This window comes from Typopeltis vanoorti, chromosome 23 (assembly GCF_054136105.1).
Source record: "Typopeltis vanoorti isolate ZY-2024b chromosome 23, IOZ_Tvanoo_1.0, whole genome shotgun sequence".
Taxonomy (NCBI): Eukaryota; Metazoa; Arthropoda; class Arachnida; order Uropygi; family Thelyphonidae; genus Typopeltis; species Typopeltis vanoorti.
In genome coordinates this window covers 64032955-64053473 of record NC_143571.1, presented here as the reverse complement: position 1 = coordinate 64053473, position 20519 = coordinate 64032955, and the positions used below count along the sequence as shown (strand labels likewise).

The 20519-nt window shown below is 34.8% G+C and overlaps 1 long non-coding RNA gene across 1 annotated transcript in view; it reads left to right on the top strand.

Annotated features, from left to right (window-relative positions):
• LOC150093912 (uncharacterized) overlaps positions 1 to 20519 on the top strand; it is a 335709-nt gene that overhangs the window by 62890 nt on the left and 252300 nt on the right. The window contains exon 2 of the long non-coding RNA XR_016550314.1: positions 18956 to 19058. This is a non-coding gene — a long non-coding RNA (uncharacterized LOC150093912). The remainder of the gene's footprint in view (positions 1 to 18955; positions 19059 to 20519) is intronic.

Here is a 20519-nt window from a genome sequence, read left to right as displayed (position 1 = left end):
TGTATTCCTAAATATTCTTCCACTTGATGGAAGAATATTTAGACAGGGGTTATGTATTGCATATGGGCAATTTTTATAATTCTATAGCTCTGACGGAATCGCTTACTGACAGAAAAACGTACGTGTGTGGAACGCTGAGAAATAATAGGAAAAACAATCCACCAGATGTTATTCAGAAGAAACTAAAGAAATGGAAATTTGTCTGGCAAAGAAGAGGTTCTGTGTAGTCAGCAAATGGAAGGATAAGAGGGAAATTCTTTCCATTTCAAATATGCACAAATTTGAAATGCTTGAAGTGCAAAATTGGAATGGTAAATTTCAATTAAAACCAAATATTGGCAATACTCATTTTTGAGGTATACATTCAAAATGCGCATAAATTTAATAACATGATTACTGGAAATGCAATGACTGCGTTAAAATTTAGAGATCAATTTATTCCAGTCTTTGTTGGAATGGATGAGCTTACAACATCAGAGAATATCAGGAGGAATCGGGATTTTCATTATTTGGAAATTTTACCACCAACAGAAAAAAAGAATCGCCCGACAGAGCCATGCCATGTGTGTACATGAAACAAACGATGATGAGAAACGCATTATTATTGTCTTGTTTGCCAGGAAAAACCACCATTATGCGTGGAAAATTGTTTTAAAATGTACCATTCTTAATTTGAATAAATTGTTTTTTTATTTTATTGATTTTTATTTTTTTTTGATTTTTATTATTTATTTATTGGTTTTTATTTTTATTGATTTTATTAGTTTTAAATTGATTTACAAATTACGTGTTATATTACAGATTAACTTGCACTTGGCATAGGAGGTTGGTAATCGACATATGAGTATATTCATAGTTGGCTTCTGAGGCACATATATAATATACTATATTTTAGTTGAAATTATTTCCCTTCTACCAAGCCCCCAGACGTGCTCTCCACTTTATTCAGAATCCAGGGGTCCAAATTAAGGTAATTATACTAAGGGTTAACTCGTGTTTGGCATAGGAGGTTGGTAAATCGACATATAAGTATACTTGTAGTTGGCTTGTGAAGCTCATATACGAACTACGAGTATGCTCGTAGTTGGTAGCGAATGTGTTAAGGCCTTATAAAGAGGAATAACAACTTCTTTATCTCTACTTGTTAATGTGTTCTTCAATAGCCAAGTAATCTTATTGGCTGCCTTAGCAGTATGTCCTCTAAACTTTAACTCTGTCTAGCACCACTCCTAAATCTGTAGCTTCATCCATTTCCTGGAGTACAGTGCCCTTAATGTTTTCAGCTTACTGAAAACATTTCTCTTTATACTTCCTTCACATTTTTTCCCTCCTTAATATTTTTATAATGATGTTGGTCATCCATTTATCTCCTGTCCAAATTATCTTCCTGGTTCTGGTATGCAGTCTAATACTGTTTCATCCAAATGTTCTTTGACCATTTCATATGCATTTCACATACATCCCTATTGACAGTTTTCCAACAGATTAGTCTGTTATCTGTCAAGATTCCATAATTGTCAATCTTATATTTCATTCTTCTAAAGTATTTTTAACTGCATCAGTCTAAGATTTGGGTCTTTTTCCTGGCATTTTCCAATCAGGTTTTCAGTTATGTCATGTGATTCTGCCAGTGATACCATCTTTTTATTCCTCTAATTTTTTTTTGAAAATCTCATATCCATAGTCTCTCTTTGATCAGCAGTTTTATACCTTACTCAGTTCTCAAACTGATAAGTTAAAAATTTGTTTGAACACTGTCTTGTATACAGCTACTTTTCTCCATTGTGATGCTGTAACAGCAGAGACTATGAATACAGCACTAGCTGTATGTGACATTTCATCACAATGGAGAAAAGGACAAATAATAGCAATATCCAAAAAAAAGATAACCTAAAACATAGAGGAATCAGTACTTTCTACCACACTGAAAATCTATAAAAGGATTCTTCTAAAAGGGATTGAACCATATTTAACACCTCTTCTATTCAAAAATCACAAGTTCCTTGAAAAAACAGAAGCACTGTTGAACACATCCACTGCCTTTGAAGGTTACTAGAAGAAATAAGACAAAACTTCTAGCAATCTTTAAGCTAGAAGAAGTAAGACAAAACTTCCTTCAATCTTTAAATTCATAGACTTCTCAAGAGCCTTCAATTCAATCAATAGACAAAAGATGTTTAAAATTTTCAGTCATTTTTACATACCCTTGAAAATAATAATGGCAGAACCGTACCAGAAATATCGTTTAAGTAGAAGGATTAATGGCGAGATGACTGAGAGTTTCCTATTTCTGCTGGAGTTCTTCAGGAAGACTCTTTTCCACTATTTTTTTATTTTTATTTATTTATTTTTATTATCTTGTGGTATTATTACACCAGATCATAGAAGTCAAATCCATGTATTTTATACAGTACTTTTTTTAGGTTGTTATAGAGTTTACATTTAGAAATATTCATACACTTTAGTAAATGCATTGGTGATACTTCCTCGATGTTACAGATTTTGCAGATGGGAAAGACTTTTATGCCATTGCTAAACTTGATTGGTCTTGTGTGTCTGATCATGAGAGGTCAGAGATTATGGTAGTGGCACAGCAATTAAACTTGGAGTAGATGGTTGCTCCTGGTTTTTTTGCTGAATACCAGTGGTGAGTCAGGTCCTGGAGAATCATTCATTTTATATTTTCTTTTTGAGTAGTTTTAAAAAGATCAAAATCTGTGGTATCACTTGAAGTTACAGCCATTTTTGCTACTTCATCTGCACTTTCATTTCGGCACCTTTAATCCCACATGGGATGGAATCCATTGAAAAATTATTTTCGGTATCCTTATGTAGTTTATGTTTTTTTTTATTGTCTCTACGCATTTCTAGGTGGCTAGTGTAGCAGTTCTTAATAGCTTGAAGGGATAATAAGGAATCTGTGAAAAATATAAATTCCTTTGCTGAATATAAAATTTCGATAAAAATATAAATTTTTATCCAAATGCTGAGTTGCTGTGTTAATGGCTATTAATTCTGCATGGTATGAGTTGCATCCTATACTGTTGGCTGTTTTTAGTTCTATATTTTGAGAGCCATAGATGAGTATGACACTCCCAGAATTGCCATTTGGATTTTTTGGAGCCATCTATGTAGATCTTTATTGAATCAGGTCCATAATTCATTATTTTTCAGAGAGCTAATGATCTCAAAATTTCAGGGTTTTCAAGGTTTTTTTTTTTCTTGTGTTTCCCTATTTCAAAATTAATAACTATATTTTTCATGGCTTGATTTGGAGGAAATGCTGGGTAGTTGGCTATTTTATTTTGACAATCCAAGGGGATTTTATTTTCCATGATTTTATGCATTGTTGATTTTTTCTTAATTGTGTTTGTTGGTTGCCACTTTTTAAAAAAGTTCACTTGTTCTATGATGTGCATGGTTGGCTCTTTTTTTCTACAAATTTAGTAAGATTTTCTTGTCACCTAATTTTTAAAGGAACAAGGTTGATTCAAATTCTACTATTTTTCCAGGAGTTGTATTCTTTAGTCCACATATGATTCTAGCTGCATTGTTCTGAATTTTTATAAGCTTGTGTAAACTGGTTTGTGATGTTTGCATCCAGATGAGCAAAGAATATTCCATTATGGGTCAGATAGCAGATGTGTATGTGACTTTTTTCCCATCATAGAGACAAATTTCCACTATTATTGTTATTATCTTGACAAGTGACAGACTGATTTGGAGGAAAATTGTAGATAGGAAGTTAGTAATGATGTAAATTTTTCATGTAGTACTATCATATCCTGTACACCCTTTGAGGGTACATGTCAGGAAATTGATGATGATTGTTATTATCCTTAATTACATATTACATAATTCACAGGAAATGGGCACCGAATAACTCTTGAACATTCGACAGGACAACCCCTTAACTCATTTGGCACAAAACAGAGCAACTTGGCTTACTTTAATTTCATTACAGACTTGATATCTATGAGTTTTTGTTATATGAATATTTCTGTAAGAACATGTAAACCGAATGGCCAACACCCGATATCTTAAACAAATAGTAAAATATAAACTAGTTTGAAAGAGAAGGCCGGGTAGACCTCAAAAACGGATAATAGATGGATAACGAGACCAGAACAGACCAGTATTGTCTATATGGTTATCTTCACTAAAAATGGTGCCTAAATAGTAAAGCATTTTGTTTTATAGTTCTCCATTCAGGATGCAACTGAATCTTTTCCTTGTTCCTGCCTATTTACATAGTTTTTGTCTTCTTATTGCTGATTTTCATTAAAAAAAAAAAATTGTTATAGCAATCATTCGGTTAAGCAATCTTGAAGACTAGTGAATTTATTTAAGAGTATAAAATATTTACATAAAATAGAGCTGAGATTATATAGAGTTCAATAAAATAAATAAAGAAGCGTGATTTGTGAGAAGACATGAAAGATTTGCTAGTGCATGCAGAAAAGAAGTAAGAAAGTAAAAGTTTGTGAGTCTGTTGCCATGGTATGATAGAGGTGAGCTGAGATGGAGAGCTATGATTGCAAATGAGTTGGTGTGCAGATGATGCAGGAAGAATGGCGTGGGATTTATGGAGTGATTTTGATGGAAGGAAGGAAGGATTATTATAAAGTGGATGGCTTACATCTAAATGGATTTGGCATCAGACGTCTTGAGAAAGTGTTATTCAGTGAGCATTCAGAAGTATATAAATTCAGGGAAACTAGACTTTTAAGGGGTATGCAGGTGAGCATGGGTCCAGGAAACCCAGAGGTTAGCAAGTAGGAGAATAATCACATGATGCAAAATGTAGCACTCCAGGTTAACTTTAATCGGGTAAGTAACACAATGTGTATTGTAGTTTATTATACTAATGCCAGAAGTATTCAAAATAAGGTTGAGGAGTTTTTGGCATTGGTTAGCACAACTTGGCCAAACATTATAGGCATTAGTGAGACATGGTTGACCAAGGATGATATGGTCATAGGAATAGCATGCAAGGGATATAGTGTCTTCAGAGGTGATAGAAGGAACAGGATGGGAAGGATTTTGCTAATGATAGCAGAAGAATTAAAGCCAAAAAGAGTAAAAGCACATCAGAGGAACAGGGATTCAGAGGACAGTTCATTTGAGGCTATGTAGTGTGAGATAGAGGCCAACAGGACTAAATATGTAACTGGCTGCTGCTATAATCCAGGGGCTATAGGGGAGAATGTAGATGATATGCCCTCGCAAATGAACTTGATGAGGACAGGTTGAGTAATTATGGGAGATTTAAACTATGGAGACATAGATTGGTCACAGGCAGGAAAGGAAATGGAATTTACACAGCTACTGAGAGATAATTACCTTAGGCAACATGTAATGGAGGGGCACAAGATTCAAAAGTTGCTAGACCTGATCATTGCATCAGAGTACTAAACGCAAACCAATCTAGCTATGCTGCCTGTTTCTGCTTGGAGAAAGTGATCATGCAGTCTTGACCTGGGAGATTGCCAGACATGTTGAATTTTCTATTAAGAAGGGAGATATGTGGAATTATAAAGCAAATGATTATTACAAGCTTAGAAGACATCTTTCAGCAGGATGGCATAAGAATTTGGAGAGGAGAGATGCTGTTGGTACATGAGAGGTGGTCAAGGAGGTGTTTGAAGAAAGCAGTATCTGTATTCTGTATGTATACCTTCATTAAGCAGGAGTTGCAGACAAAGAACAAGTTGTTGGAGGGATTATAAAGAAATAGGTGATCAGCATACCCATGACAGTATAAGGTGCGGGCAAGAAGGATGACTGGTATGGTAAGGAAGGCCAAAGCTAATTATGAGAAAAAGCTGCCTGATTAGGCCAAAAGGAGTTCTGCTATGTGGCAAATAAAAGGAGGAATGACTATGGAAGGATGAGTTTAAAAAGTGCTGATAGTGTGGAGATAACAGAACCAAACCAAATAATTAAATTTCTGAGTGAGATTTTTCAGGGGTATACCATCTAGGTGATGACATTTCAGTGCCAGATGTGGCATTAACTGATAGGAGAATAGAGGTTAAAGAAATGGAGGTGCTGAAAATATTGCAACCTGAATATGAACACAGCCATAGAATTAGATGACATATTGGCCTGTATATTATGAGAATGTGCAAGGGAATTATCAGCTCCTCTGACCAAGCCGTTTAATTTAATCCTCTGTAGTGGGAAGGTGCCAATGGAGTGGAAAGAGGGAAAAATAGTCTCATTGCATAAAGAAGGGAGGGAAGGAGGGATCACCAGAGGAAGTTATATAAGAGTGTAGCTAGTAAAGGTGTTAGGACACTAAGTTTTTGTTTGGAGGGTGGTGAATGGGTTGAATGGTTTGCCAGAGGTGATTATTGTGCTTCATCAGTGAATGTGTTTAAGAAGTGTGATAGGAATTGTGTGAACGATGGATATCAGATTTAATGCATCTGTCCTTCATAATGTGATCCATATAGATGATGAATAATAGTGGAGAGAGTGTGCGCCTTTGTGCACACTCTCTCAATTTTAACTACTGATATAGACTATGTATTACTTGATATAATATTCAGTTTACACCATACAATTATAGCTTTTTTTTGCACAGCTTTTCTCTTTGGACCCTTGTAGATCATTAAAAGGCATAACAACACTTAAATACACACCATTATCTAGCCTGCCTCTCTTTTTTTTCCCTTACCCTCTTCTTGGGTATGTTCAACATATTTGGAACACTCAGATGGGAAATTCCTCCAATTCTTATATTCTGTTTTATTTCCTTTTTATAGATAGGTGCAATGAGATTTCCGCTCCAGTCATCCAGAATTCAGCCTTATTGCAGTGCAGCCTGTAAAACTTATACCTCCATATATGAGCATTTCTGGTCAAATATCATGTACTCCTGATTGCATTCCTTTTGAATGTTTTCTGTAAGTGTTGTCACTTCTTGTTTCTTTTGTAGTCTTTCCGCATAATTATTCCAGACATGTAGAATATCTTTATCTTCAGTTTTCATTGTCATCTTTATAACCTCTATAAAATTTTTTCATTACTCTTTCTTTCCTGTCTTAGCTTTTTTGAATAGCATTCAAAACATTTTGCCACACTCCTGATATTTATCTTCTATATACATGCCAAAGTATTCCTATGACTTTTGTTTAGCTACTTCTACACTGCTTTGCTTTCTTACAATTTTCCTGTGTGTTCTTTTACTAAGAACACACAGGAAAAGAGTAAGGCAACATAAGAGCACATGTTGCCTTACTCTCTGTATGTATTCTTCTTTTTCATGACTGCCTGTTTCACTTTCTGAGTCCACCATGCAGAGTTTAGATTTTTCTATCTTTTGCAAAGAACTTCAATATACCTCTTTGGCTGAGTTTCCAAACTTGGCAATGCATCGATGGCAACTACTCAGTACCCCTTTGTGGTCAATTTGAAAGCCAAAGATTTCTCCTCTTCCTTGTTTATTCTTTTTGTTGCTGCTCTCTAGAACAGTCATCTTTCTCATTTTCTTCCTACACATATGATAAACCATGCAATGCTTAAATACTCCAAATTTATCTCTGCCATTATCTTCTACAGCTGGTCGGTAATAATTTTCCATGGAGTATTCTGTCAAATGTATCATTATCATAGTGTAGCCATTTCCTTTATCCAACTCAGCTCTCATTCTGTTATATAGTGTGAGTAAATTACTAAGGCAGGTCCTACTTTTCACAGAGCCATGCTGTCCATCATAGAATATTATATTCCTGTCTACCCATTCTTGAATGGGTAACTTTTCCAATACGAATTGGCCCGTAATTTTCTACTTATATCTTGGAGCCTCATTTATATAATAGAACTATCTTATCCTCTTTCCACACTCTTGGAACCTTGCCAGAGCTGAGACTTAGATTAAACAGCTAAAAAAAAAAAACCCAAAAAACTTTAGGATTTTCTTTTGCCTGCACAGCTAATTTCTTCTCATATTCTTACTTAGCTCTTATTTATGCTAGTCACATGTCAAAATCCTGTTTGAGGGAAACTGATTGAAGAATTGAAGCAGATATCACCACCAGGTAATGAGTATGATAGGGACATTTTAAGAGGAGAGGTAGAAAAAGTAATAGGATGGCTAAAACAGCAAGAGTCCTGGTAATGATAACATCACTGGAGAAATGATTAAATATGATGGTGAAAGTATGGTTACAGAAATGCATCAACTATGTAATATGGTATGGGAAGAAGGGAAAATGCCAGAGGAGTGGATGAAATCGATATTAGTGACATTATACAAGAAAGGAAATAAACTAGAGCGTAAAAATTAGAGAACAATTGCTTTGACTAATCACCTTGGTTAGGTGATGATGATATTGATAGAAAGATTGAGAGCACAATTGGAAGCATATCTTGCAGATGAGCAAGCAGGATTTAGGAAAGATAGAACTACAATTCAATAGATTTTGACAATGCGGTTAATAGCAGAGAAAGTTAGGAGAAAAAACAAAAACATATATACTTGTTTTGCTGTTCAGAAGACATTTGACAGTATCGACCAGAGAGTGACATTAGCAGTACTGGAATTGATAGAAAATTAATAGCTATATTAAAAGATGTGTATAAGAATGCAGTTGCAGCAGTTAGAATAAGTGATGATGTGGGGAAATTTAGAACAAGCATATTCTAAAGTGGTTTAGAACATCTGGAAAAGTAAAGTGATCAGCCTGCATACAAAATTAAGAGTACTGGAGACATGCATCTTCAACGGTGTACTGTATGGATCTGAAATGTGGGTAATAAATAAGGAATCAAGAAAAATAATTTTGGCATTTGAAAGAACTTGTTACAGGAAGATTCTAAGAATAGGATGGGTACAGAAAATCACATGAAGAGCTCTGTTGGAAGATACAACCAAAGAAGAATCTAATGCAGAAGATTATAAAACGGAAGCTGCACTTATTTGGACACATCTGCAGAATGAGTGAGGACTGGAAGATAAAGACATTCATGGTTGGTATTATGGATGGTGTAAACAGAAGAGGTATACCATACAGAGAATGGATAGGTGACATAAAGGACTGGTGTGGAATGGATGTACAGAAACTGCAACACTGTGCACTGGACAAAGAAAGGTGGAAGAAGATAGTGAAGGAGGCATCAGACACCAATGGGTAGTGAGCCCATGGTTTGTGATGATGATGATGATGAATGCTAAGCACCCTAATTGACTGTGCTTTATATTGCTCACGAGCATACTGATCAACATTTCTTTATAATTCAGTTTATGTTTTTTTGCAGTTCTGTGATGCTGTTTATCCATTTAACTCCCATTTGGTATATCCTTCAGACCCTGGGTATGCATTCATGAAACAGTTACTAACCACCCCTCCCATGCACTATTAACATTTTATCCTTGCAGCTTCCTGTGCCATGGCACAGTTCTAGACTGTCTCTTAAGTTTACCATAATTGTCAGCTTTGCAGTTCCATGTACCCCTTCTTGTCTGAGAATTCCACATGTTTAGTAACCTCTCAGGACAAGACTGCATGGTCTCTCCTAGAAGCAGAGCAACTACCGTGGTTATAGATACATCTAAATTGACAGATCCAGCACTCTCAAACCGTGGGTTCCCTTCATAACATGCTGTTTTAGGTAATTGTCTCTTTAGGTAATTTTATGGCCAGATGAAGTCCACCTTCATCTGGCCATACCCCCCCCCCCCTTTTTTTTTTTTCTCCCTCCAATCTATGTTCTCCATAGTTGAAGTCCCCCTCCCCCCATAATTATTGCTTTTCTTGCACTCATTGTGCTAATCTGCCAATGCATAGCATCTTCATCTCTCTGTGCACCCCCCCCCCAACAACTAACAGTGTATTTTGTACTGTTGGACTCTATCTCACATCACAGAGCCTCAAATGAGCTGTCACTTCTATTTTTGCTGTTGCAGTTCTTTGGCTATCACCACTAATATCCCTTATCCCATCTTGTTTCCCTCTGTCCTTCCTGAAAAATACATTATCTTTTACATTCTGTTCCTGTAATTAAATTTATTTATTTATCTGTATGGGGATTTCCATTTTCTTTTTGGGGAAAGGGGAGAAAGAAGATGGAAATCCCTCCTAATGAGGGATTTAGTTATATATATATATATATATATATATATATATATATATATCTTGTGACTAAATCTGTGTGTTCATGGAGCCAGTTTGCCTATTCTTAGGGATGAAATCCCTGAGTTTCCAGGTTAAAAAATCCTCTACCTCTGTATGTGACTGACTCTCACCTTTAGTCAAAAGAGGCTAGATAAAGGTTCCTCGTGTCATGGATGGGAATCGAACCCAGGTCTTTCCAACCAAAGGGCTTTGTCTATATTGACTGAGCTACGGAGGCTCTGTAACTAAATCATCTTCTGTCAACTATGTCTCACTGATGGCAATAATGTTTGGCCCATTCCATCTGACCAATGCTAAAAACTCCTCTCCTTTATTTCTTGTAGTTTTGGTACTCATTTACATGCAACTTCCCTTTGAACCACAATTACCCTTATGAACTGTAATTACCAGCCATTCATATTCAAAACCTGAAAAACTGCAGTAGAATTACATGATCATATAATTCCATGTAATTTACATGCATTTCAACATCTTGATATTAGTTATCTTATTCAAATTTATCGAATGACTGTAAAAGAAAAGTGGAAAGAGCAGGAAAACCTGAAAAGAATTAGTCCCCACATAGCTCACAGTCATCTTACATACTCTTTCTTATTGTAGGTTGATGATCAACCTGCCTATGTTGTGAGCATTGTGACACTTATTCTAATCATGTGCTCTTCTAGTTTCTTCCTGTGCACACTAATCATGCATAAACCTGATTAGCGCTTTCTGAGATAGTGGACCTTAACCATGCTTTCACACGTCTCAAGGTGCTGAAACCTCTTTCAATGGTACAGGTCTTAACAGGTAATGTCATACCAGTAGTCATTGCCGAATTAATAGAAGGGAAATAGTCACAATGTTTCAAAACTTCTGGTAAAGTTTACGGAATAACAGTCGAAGGAAAATTTGTCCATTTTTCATACCATGTTGTTGCTTCTATTTCTAAATACTGTAAATTGTATTTTTTGCTTACTCTTTTGACATTTTTTTGGAACTTTATTTTATCTATTTTTAGAATATTCTTGATATGAAACTAAAATACTGAAAATGTTATTTCATTATCCGAGGAAAATATTGATTTTAAGGATGAAATTAAAGAATCTAAGTATGGGATAAATATCGATCGCCTATAATAGTCTTCAGGTGTGATTCCAGGATAATTGCATCTATATTTCTGTATGGAACATCGTCTAGGTATTTCTATTTTTATTGTTAATTTTTCAGCCATATTTAGTGAAAGTTTATAAATCTCTTCAAATTTTTCTTCAGATTTTTCTCTATGAAATGCAAATGTTTTAAGTAAGTTCTCAATATGTTGGTGAGTGGCTAGTAAATCTACATCTACAGCTTGTAATATTTGGGTTATTGATTTGAGAATAGTAGAATATTTTGATATTATATTTAAACAAATAATAAACATTGAAGTACTACATGTTGTTACTAAGCGATGCTCTTTTCGATGTGTAATCCTGTCCAGTTCATAGACATTTCTTCTAATCTATTGAAAATGAGTTGAAAATTCTTTGAAAAAAATCGATATACTTTGATATTTCGAAATCCATCTGGTTTCTGAAAGTAAAGGAATTGTTGGGCATGGTGGCTCTTTGTTTTGGACTTTCTTTAAAAAATTTTACTATAGATTTTATAATTCCTATTGTTTGGCGAATTTCTGGTACAATGTTTAAATCATTCACAACTAGGTTTAATCTGTGAGAAGCACAATGTACGTAAGTGGCTTTTGGATATATATTTTTTATCTAGGCTTGAACACCAGCTTCCTTTCCTGCCGTACTTGCACAGCCATCGTATCCTTGTCCAATTAATTTGTTCATGTCCAAACCATATGACATATCCATATCATAAGAGTTTTGTAAATCCTAAAAATTCTTCTCTTATATTTTTATTTTCATCAACAAACCTAATGACAAGTGAAAGCTGCTTTATTCCAGCAATATCTATGGTTTCGTCAGCTAAGATTGAAAAATCCAATAGATTTATTTGCAACAGATACAATGCTTTCTCGTATTTCCATTTTCACAAAGTTCTATTAGTTGATGTTCAGTTCTTAGAGACGTATACTGGACATTTGCAGGAGCTTCCATCAAATGATCTTTTAAAGTTAAGTCTCCTGCTTTGATCAGAAATTGAAATAAATCATGTAAATTTCCAGAATCACTCCTTTTTTCCCGTAACAGCAAATCATGTGTGGCACAAAATACAATGGTTGATAAAATAGAACCTAATTTAATTCTGTTGGACTTTATAGTATTTTGTACTGATTTATCATTTTGACAAATTATATCTTTTTCTGGTTGTTTGTGGATTGTTATAAAATTCTATGCATTAGTAGCAGCTTCTTTGTGCCATTGAGATGACATATGATTTCTGATGGCTTGATTAAAATCTTTATATTTTATAAATGGAGTTTTTATAAATGCACCTTGACAGCCCTGATGTATTTTTGGTACTGTTAGATCTTGTATGATGGCTCTATCAAGAATAGAACCACTCCATTCAAGATTTAACAAGAGAACAATATCAAGCAAAAGCACACTTGTACTCTTGGCAAAACAGACATAATATGTGAAGATGCAGATATTAACTTTGCTTAAAAAGGAATTAAAATATAAAAGAAGAGGTTGAATCTTAAATTTAAATGAAATCGAAGGAGGAAATAAATATCAAATTGTACTATGTTTAAGGTCATTTGTCATCTAAAATATATGGAATCTTAATTTTTCAAAAACATCAATGTTTAAATATGCCATGTATAAAGTCGTGTATCATCGTGTGAACGAAAGTTCAAAGGTTGCAGTTGGACCACCAAAGATGACGTAACGAGTGATGAATAGGCATTCGTGGAAGGAGCAAGAAATTTGCGTTCCCCGAAAAAAGCAATGCGCGTACAGCAAGGAGGTGACAGCAAATGGGAGAGCGTTGTAGACAAGTTTGGAGTGCGGAAAGAGGGTGCTACAATGGGGTTTTAAACGGATTCACATCGTTGAGAGAGGGCTTTTCTCTTTCTTTTTGCTTTCCTTTTACGTTTTTCTCCTGGTTCCTGTGGTGTTACCCGGTCGCATATCCTCCCCGTGGGTTTCCTGCTCAAAGTTCCCGAGCGGATCAGCATGCCTGATATCCGACAAGACGTGTGAAGACGGAAAAGTGGCAGCATGTTTCCAGTTGCTGAGTGATGCAAGTCGAAGAAAATATAGCATGAGATGACGGCAGTGTTCGAGTTTTAGACCATCGATGTGGATCTAACTGGTGAGAAAGCAGCAAAGGATTCCTTTGAAGGTAAATTGTGTTAGAAACGGCAACGCAAAAAGTTCATAAGCCCAGGAGAAACAAGTGGCGAATTCAGGATGAGAACGTGACTCCCACGTGTCGGCAATCCATCGTACAGAGGGACAATCTATAACAAAGAACAGACAGAAGGATCGAGAAATCATGTAACAAGATGGTAATGTACAAATCTTCCTTTTTATCTGTTATCTATTAGTGATGAAGGTGTAAATTGGACAAAGTTTAGAAAAGAAGAGAGAGAAAATCTTGAGACAATTTCCTGTGTTATGGTAGTCGAATTGGACTGGTAGTCTACGTTCATAAGTTGTCTAGACCAAGTTTAATGTGTATTAGTTGTTAGTAGCAGTAATCTAGTCTAATACCGACATCCATGTTTGTAATATAGATGAACATAAGATTCTCATGAGTATGTTTGAATAGCCTGTCTGTTTGATTATTATTGCCCTGCTTGTATGTTAGTATTAACCTTGATTTGCTTGATTATATGTTTTGTTTAAATTGTAATATTCTTAGATAAATAATAAACGTGTTTTCCCATGTATACCTGAGTTTGTCTGAGTAAGAGATCGAATTTTACCACTCACGAAAATATCGAACCTAAGTTTAGAGGAAAGAAGGGGAATTTAAGATTGTCAAGGCCATGACTGTATACTAAGAACTCAATCTACCTAACTACTTAATCTATATAAGGTATTACTTGAATTCTGGGAAAGTTTCTTTGGATAAGAATTTCTATCCTAGAGTTCTGACTGGTGCAACAGTCAGAACTCTAGGATAGAAATTCTTATCCAAAGAACAAATAAATTTCAACAGTCAGAACAAATAAATTTCGTCAGAGCTCGAATAGAGAAACGGCCCCAGAAAGTCAGTTTAGAATCCAGATCTCAGTAGGCACAAGGAGAACAATAGAGGTAAAATATATAAGAAAACAATGACGTAACAGTACAAACAAAATGCAATATTTGCAAAATGCACCTTTTTGTAGTTTTGAATAACAACCATGGTGAGTATTCCTCTAACCAAGCACATCTAAACTGTCTCTTTCCAGGAGAATCTTTTTTGAAATCATAGTCCTTGTTGGAACATAAGTATTAGAAAGGATTTCGAATTTTATTGGTGTTATAGTGGTTATAGCCATTAAGGAAAAGAAAACCTGGGCGTCCTCTTAAAAGATTCAACGATGACTTCTAAGGCCAGAACAGGCCACTCTAGACCTAAATTCTTGATTGGCATGATGATGTTATAGCAGAAACTCCAACGTAAGAACCAATATCGTATTCTAATAAATTATTTGATGAAATTGGCTCGTCAAAGTCATTTTGAATCGATGTTCCAGGAATCGGATCAACTTGTTTATCTGAAGGCATATATTTTTCCTGCTCGATTTCTATTATACGTCTTTTTGCATTTTTTTCTAGGGAAGAAAAATAATTCCTTATATCCATTCTGAAAGAGGGGAAACACAAATAAGAAAATTTTCTTTTAGAATAAAACTATAAATACATTATTTTCATTTTACATCGATCTTAATAATCTTTAATTCTTGGAAAAAAGTATTCGAAATTAATATATTTTTAGCACAATTTCATATATATAAAAAAATTGACCTGCATATTTTATTAAAAATCAACTAATTAATTAATTCCAAAATCCTAAATTAAATTATTTCAGTTTAAAAGCAAAAAAAAAAAAATCATAAAACTAATAAGTAAAATAATATTAAATTACGTATGCTTATCTTTTAAAAATGTATTTTCCTTTTTAAATTTGTTTCACTATAAATTTACAAATCACATTTCACTCAGTGACTCACTAGACACAGAGGACAAATGAACTGGTCGCTGTTCACAATAGTAATGAACATGTTTTTTCACAAATCAGAAAAAGATGCAGGAACACGTGTTTTATTGCTGCAATAGATGAAACACGTGTTCTATGGTTGCCCCCACTGTGGGCCGAAACTGGCCAACCCGTAATGAAATTTTAAGACAGTCAAAGCATCCCATGGTTGAAGGTGTAAGGTTACATATCTCAGTTACTTTTTATTCTTACTTGAACTTGTGCTCCCCCCCCCCCCCAAAAAAAATTAAAGCTAAAAATTCATGGAGCGAGATATATGTGGGGATTTTCAAAAACTAAAGTTTTCAGGACAAAAACTGAAAATGGGTATGACTTACCAAGAATTACCTTACTGAGGCTGGAAGTAGCGATTTGCTATCACTACTTCCGGCCTCGAGAGTGGTTTCTTTGTGTGCACTGTCAAAGTCATTTACCCAAAAACCATCATCTTCTTTTCCATTATTTCCAGCAAAAATTACCAGTAATTTACAAGACTTGATATAGATATACTTAATGAATAATCCTTCTCAAATGACTAATGAGAAGTGGAAGCAGAGTGCTAAACAGACAGCAATGGTAGGCCAGTAGAGATAGAGCAGCAGTGAAGATGTGCATATGACTGGTGCAGTATTAACAAACGACGAAGACAAGCCAATAATTGTTGAGTTGAAGTGTTGATTCTCTTCAGCCGAATTCCATAATATCTGAAACTGCTGTAACAACATTCGCTATATATTTCTTAGTTTTAACATGTTAACGACAGGGTGGTGTTTTGCCCATATATCATTCCAATGGAACTTCTCATTACTGTTTGTGTACCACTTCAGCGTCACATGGGTGGGCTCAACTCATACTAAGTTTCAACTTTTCGGTTGAATTTTATTGCACACATTATATCGCATGTTTCAATTCGTGGTAGAATTTTATAATTTTTGGTAAACAGACTGATCAGAGAATATATATATATATATATATGTATGAATTCTCCAATCAGACTGCCATGTTTGAAGCTAGTTTTGTGAACTGTCTTAATGACGTCGAAAATTTCAAGTGCAATCGAACAAACACTTATTTCATATAATTGAAAAATTGAAAAAACTCCATATTTTGATATTTTCTGAGTGACACATTGGTGCATATTCTTCTTTATAATCTCATTGCATTGAAACTTGATGTCTAGATTTGTACACATTACTTTAAACAAGCATGACTTGTTTAAAGTACACATTAATTTTTTTAAGTATCAGCACCTATGAGTTTCTAAGGAAAGATAGGTCTACTGTGGAGAATATATTGGATATAAGAAGAAAGAAAGCAGTTGAAAATATTTGATATGATGGGTTATGAATCATTTGAATCATCATCTCTATGCAAATGAGTAACAAGAGATTGCATAGAGATGTTATAGTTGGTATGGCTGAAGAATGGAAGAAAAAGAATTTTTTTAAAATAATTACTTTAAATTACTTTTTATCTATGCAATATTTTACAAATGTTCCTGTCAACTCTAATAGTGTAATCGTATACTGTACTTTAGCTGCAACTAAGATCTGAGCTAGTATGCTCATGCTTTGACTCATTCCTGTGATTCATGTTTTGAATGTGGTTGCCAATCTGTCTCCTTGATGAAGTCCATGTAATTTTTAATAAAATATATTGGAATATTTGATTAAAATTTTATATATATTTTGCATGTTTAAGCCATGAAAATTTTAAAATAAAACAGCTACCACAGTCACATTCTCTGATTATGTTTATCAAATAACAGCATTCTTGATTGTTTACTTCATTTTTTGAGAAACAATCAGATTTCTGAGAGATTGTTTACTCGTAGAGTAAACAATCTCTCAGAAATCTGATTGTTTCTTTCTTCCAGTCTTTGCCATAATTGAAATTCCCATAATGATTAGCCTTTTTTACACTCACTAGGCTAAGTTGCTTAAATGTCTCATTATTCATCAGCCTTTACATTTTAACGATCTATTGTTAGTATTCTAGCTTGTATTTTTTAAACTGTTCTTGTAATACCACTGATGATGGTCTGCTATTTCCAGACCGAAATATTTGGTTAAATAAATATCTTTCTTGTGATTACGTGATTATATCATTCAGTCTTATGTCGCAAGTATCCTTGAAACAACAAAATCTTTCTGAATATGCTATACCCTTATGTTTCTGTTCCTGCTATGCTGCATTTACCTGTCAATTGTGTTTCATTAACAACAACAACCACTTTTTAACATAATGTATCTACTAAGGCCACAAACTTATTTCTTCTCTCAGATCTAATGCTCCTGTCATTTGCTATGAGGCATTTCATCAGAATCCATATTAGGCCTATACCATTGTTACTTTTCCACATTCAGCAGAACCCTTCAACATGCTGTCCCTCATATATAGGTATCTTTATATGAGGGATCTCCCCCTCCTCCCCCAGTGATCCTAGTTTTCCTGGTTCACATTCACCACTTTCATATAGTAGTCTCTAGATGCACCCTTTCATACTCATTCAAATGCAATTCATCCTTTTTCCTAACAAACACATACATACTCGAAACTTCTCCTTTCATACATTCTGGCTATTATTAGTTTCCTAATATGTATTCTTTTCATCAACTCAAGACTAGCACACTTTGCTACACCCCTCTTGCCTCTTATGTTGTACCATTTTTTCCACATCTGCATCCCACTGTTTCTGAATCATATCCCCTTGTATATGTAGCTTACACTTTCTGAATCACCATATGAAATTCTCTTTACTATTCCATTCTTCCTTCCAGTCTTTGCCATAATTGAAATTCCCATAGTGATTAGCCTTTTTTACACTATATTGCATTTTGCATAAGCAGTTACAGTGCTTTTTCAATTATCTGACCTTCAAATAACTGAACCTTCACTTAACTTTTACTTGAATGGGCTAGGGGTGTCAACTGACTTCTGGTATGGTACTTTGTAACTGTCTTCAATTAATTGTCTCTTCAATTATCTGGCGAGCAAATTGATTTCCCATTGCATTTGGATAATTGAGACATTGCTCTATTTCTGGTACAAGTCAAAACATGTTGAACATGCAATAAAAAACAGTATTTCTACTTTACTACATATAAACTGATATACTGAAACTAGCCTGGTTGGCCGAGTGGTCAATGTACCTGCTCTTCAACCAACAGGCTGTGGGTTCGAATCCTGCTGTGGGTGTAGATGTTGTGATTGTCTTTAGGTAGGATATAAATTTCATCACCAGGTGTGAGACAGCCATCCCGTTTATTGGAGGCCTGAAGTGGCATGAATAAAAAAAGTTCCATGTTTGGTCTCCAGAGCAGGGTTTCCACATTATGTAGAAAATAAATTTACAACACAAAATATTGATAAAAATAGAAAAAAAAATCCTTAGCTCACCCACAGTGCAAAATGTATTATAGGTTTGCAAATAGCCTTTCATGGATGGAAACAACATAAATATATATATAAACTTAATTGGCCCTGTTTCTTTTATTTGTAGTAAATAGAACTGTTATGTTTTTGAATGTATATGCTTGCTTTACATAAAAGCTGGTCAGTGTGCAATATGAAGGAAACCAATTCTATATTTGCTGTTGGTGTTTTCGATGCTATTTTTGTAATATAGTGATATCTAATAGTAAGTAGATGCTGCATATGTCTCATAACATTCTTTTACCTTTCAGTGACTGAGCAACACTAGTATGAGTCATGTAGTGGTAGGTTTCTTTGGTACCTGTCATTAAGCCTTCACTATTGTTCCTACATTCAGAAATATCAGAATGTCAAGTAAGTGTTTAGCAAATATCCATTCTTTTCTGCTTGTTGTTGCTGCTTAGTTTTATTCTCAAATCCTCATTTATCAAGTTTTTTTTCTTTTCTTTTTTTTTTCTGGTGATCAAAATTGAATGGCTTACATCTGCTATTTCTATCCTAATTTAGCGATTGCTTTTATGTCACTTTTCATAAGTACATTGTTTTGGACCATAAAAATGAGAATTTCACAATCGGTGAGCAATGGGAACTGCTTTCATTTTTTTTTTTTTTTTTGGAAAATACACATAAAAATAAGCACTGTTATAAATTATACTTTCATTAAAAAAATGAAACATTTAAGGAAAAACTAACTTTAAACATAACTGTTTATTGCATTTAGCCGATCAGCCAGCCAGCCAGGCTGGCATGCCTCAAAAATCACTCAAACAGATTTCATCCTGAATTTTTTAGTGGTCCAAAAGAAAAAAAATTATGGTGATGCAAATATCACAGCAAGTGGACACTTACTCTATTACCAAACTCGATGTCTTAATAATCTCTGTAAAATCCTTAAAGTCAACATGCGGAGAACCGACTAGAGCTTCTGACCAAATGTCCAATCCTCACCTTCTCGTGGTGCTCCCAGTTGGGTATCTACTTGGATACTGAATGAACGAGGATGGGCTGGCAATTTGGGATTTAGCCGACCAAATTGTATTCTTATTGGTTAAACCAAAATAAAAAATGATGGTACAACATGACAAAATTTCATGCCGGCTGTAGCATTGCCCGGTTAAACAAGGCCACTGTTGTTTTTGCCAGAGAACCAGGGCGAACAGCGAAAAGTCAGCTTCTGGAACAAATCTAAAAAAAAACCTGGTATGGCACTTTGTAACTGTCTTCAATTATCTGGAGAGCAAATTGATTTCCCATTGCATTTGGATAATTGAGACATTGCTCTATTTCTGGTACAAGTCAAAACATGTTGAACATGCAATAAAAAACAGTATTTCTACTTTACTACATATAAACTGATATACTGAAGCCGTTGTTTTTGCCAGAGAACCAGGGCGAACAGTGAAAAGTCAGCTACTGGAACAAATCTAAAAACACACCCCAACTTAACATCACCAGAGTTAAAGATCGGTACTATCAACATAAGAAGCCTGAATTGCAAAGAAATGGAGCTAGCTGAGGAATTAGATAAGTACCAGATCGACATAATAGGGGTGACTGAAACAAAAAAGACAAAAACTGGTGAGATCTTTCTGAGCAATAAATACAGAGTGTTATATTCAGGCAATGACAATCAAGGAAAAGAAGGAGTAGCCATAGTATTCAACACAAAATACGAGGCTAATCTTCTTGAATGACAGTCAGTCTCAAGTAGAGTAATGTGGGCAAATATCAGAATGGGGAACTGGACAATGAGACTTATTTGCCTATGGTCCCACAGAAGGTTCTACTAAGGTAGAAGTGGAGGAATTTTTTGAG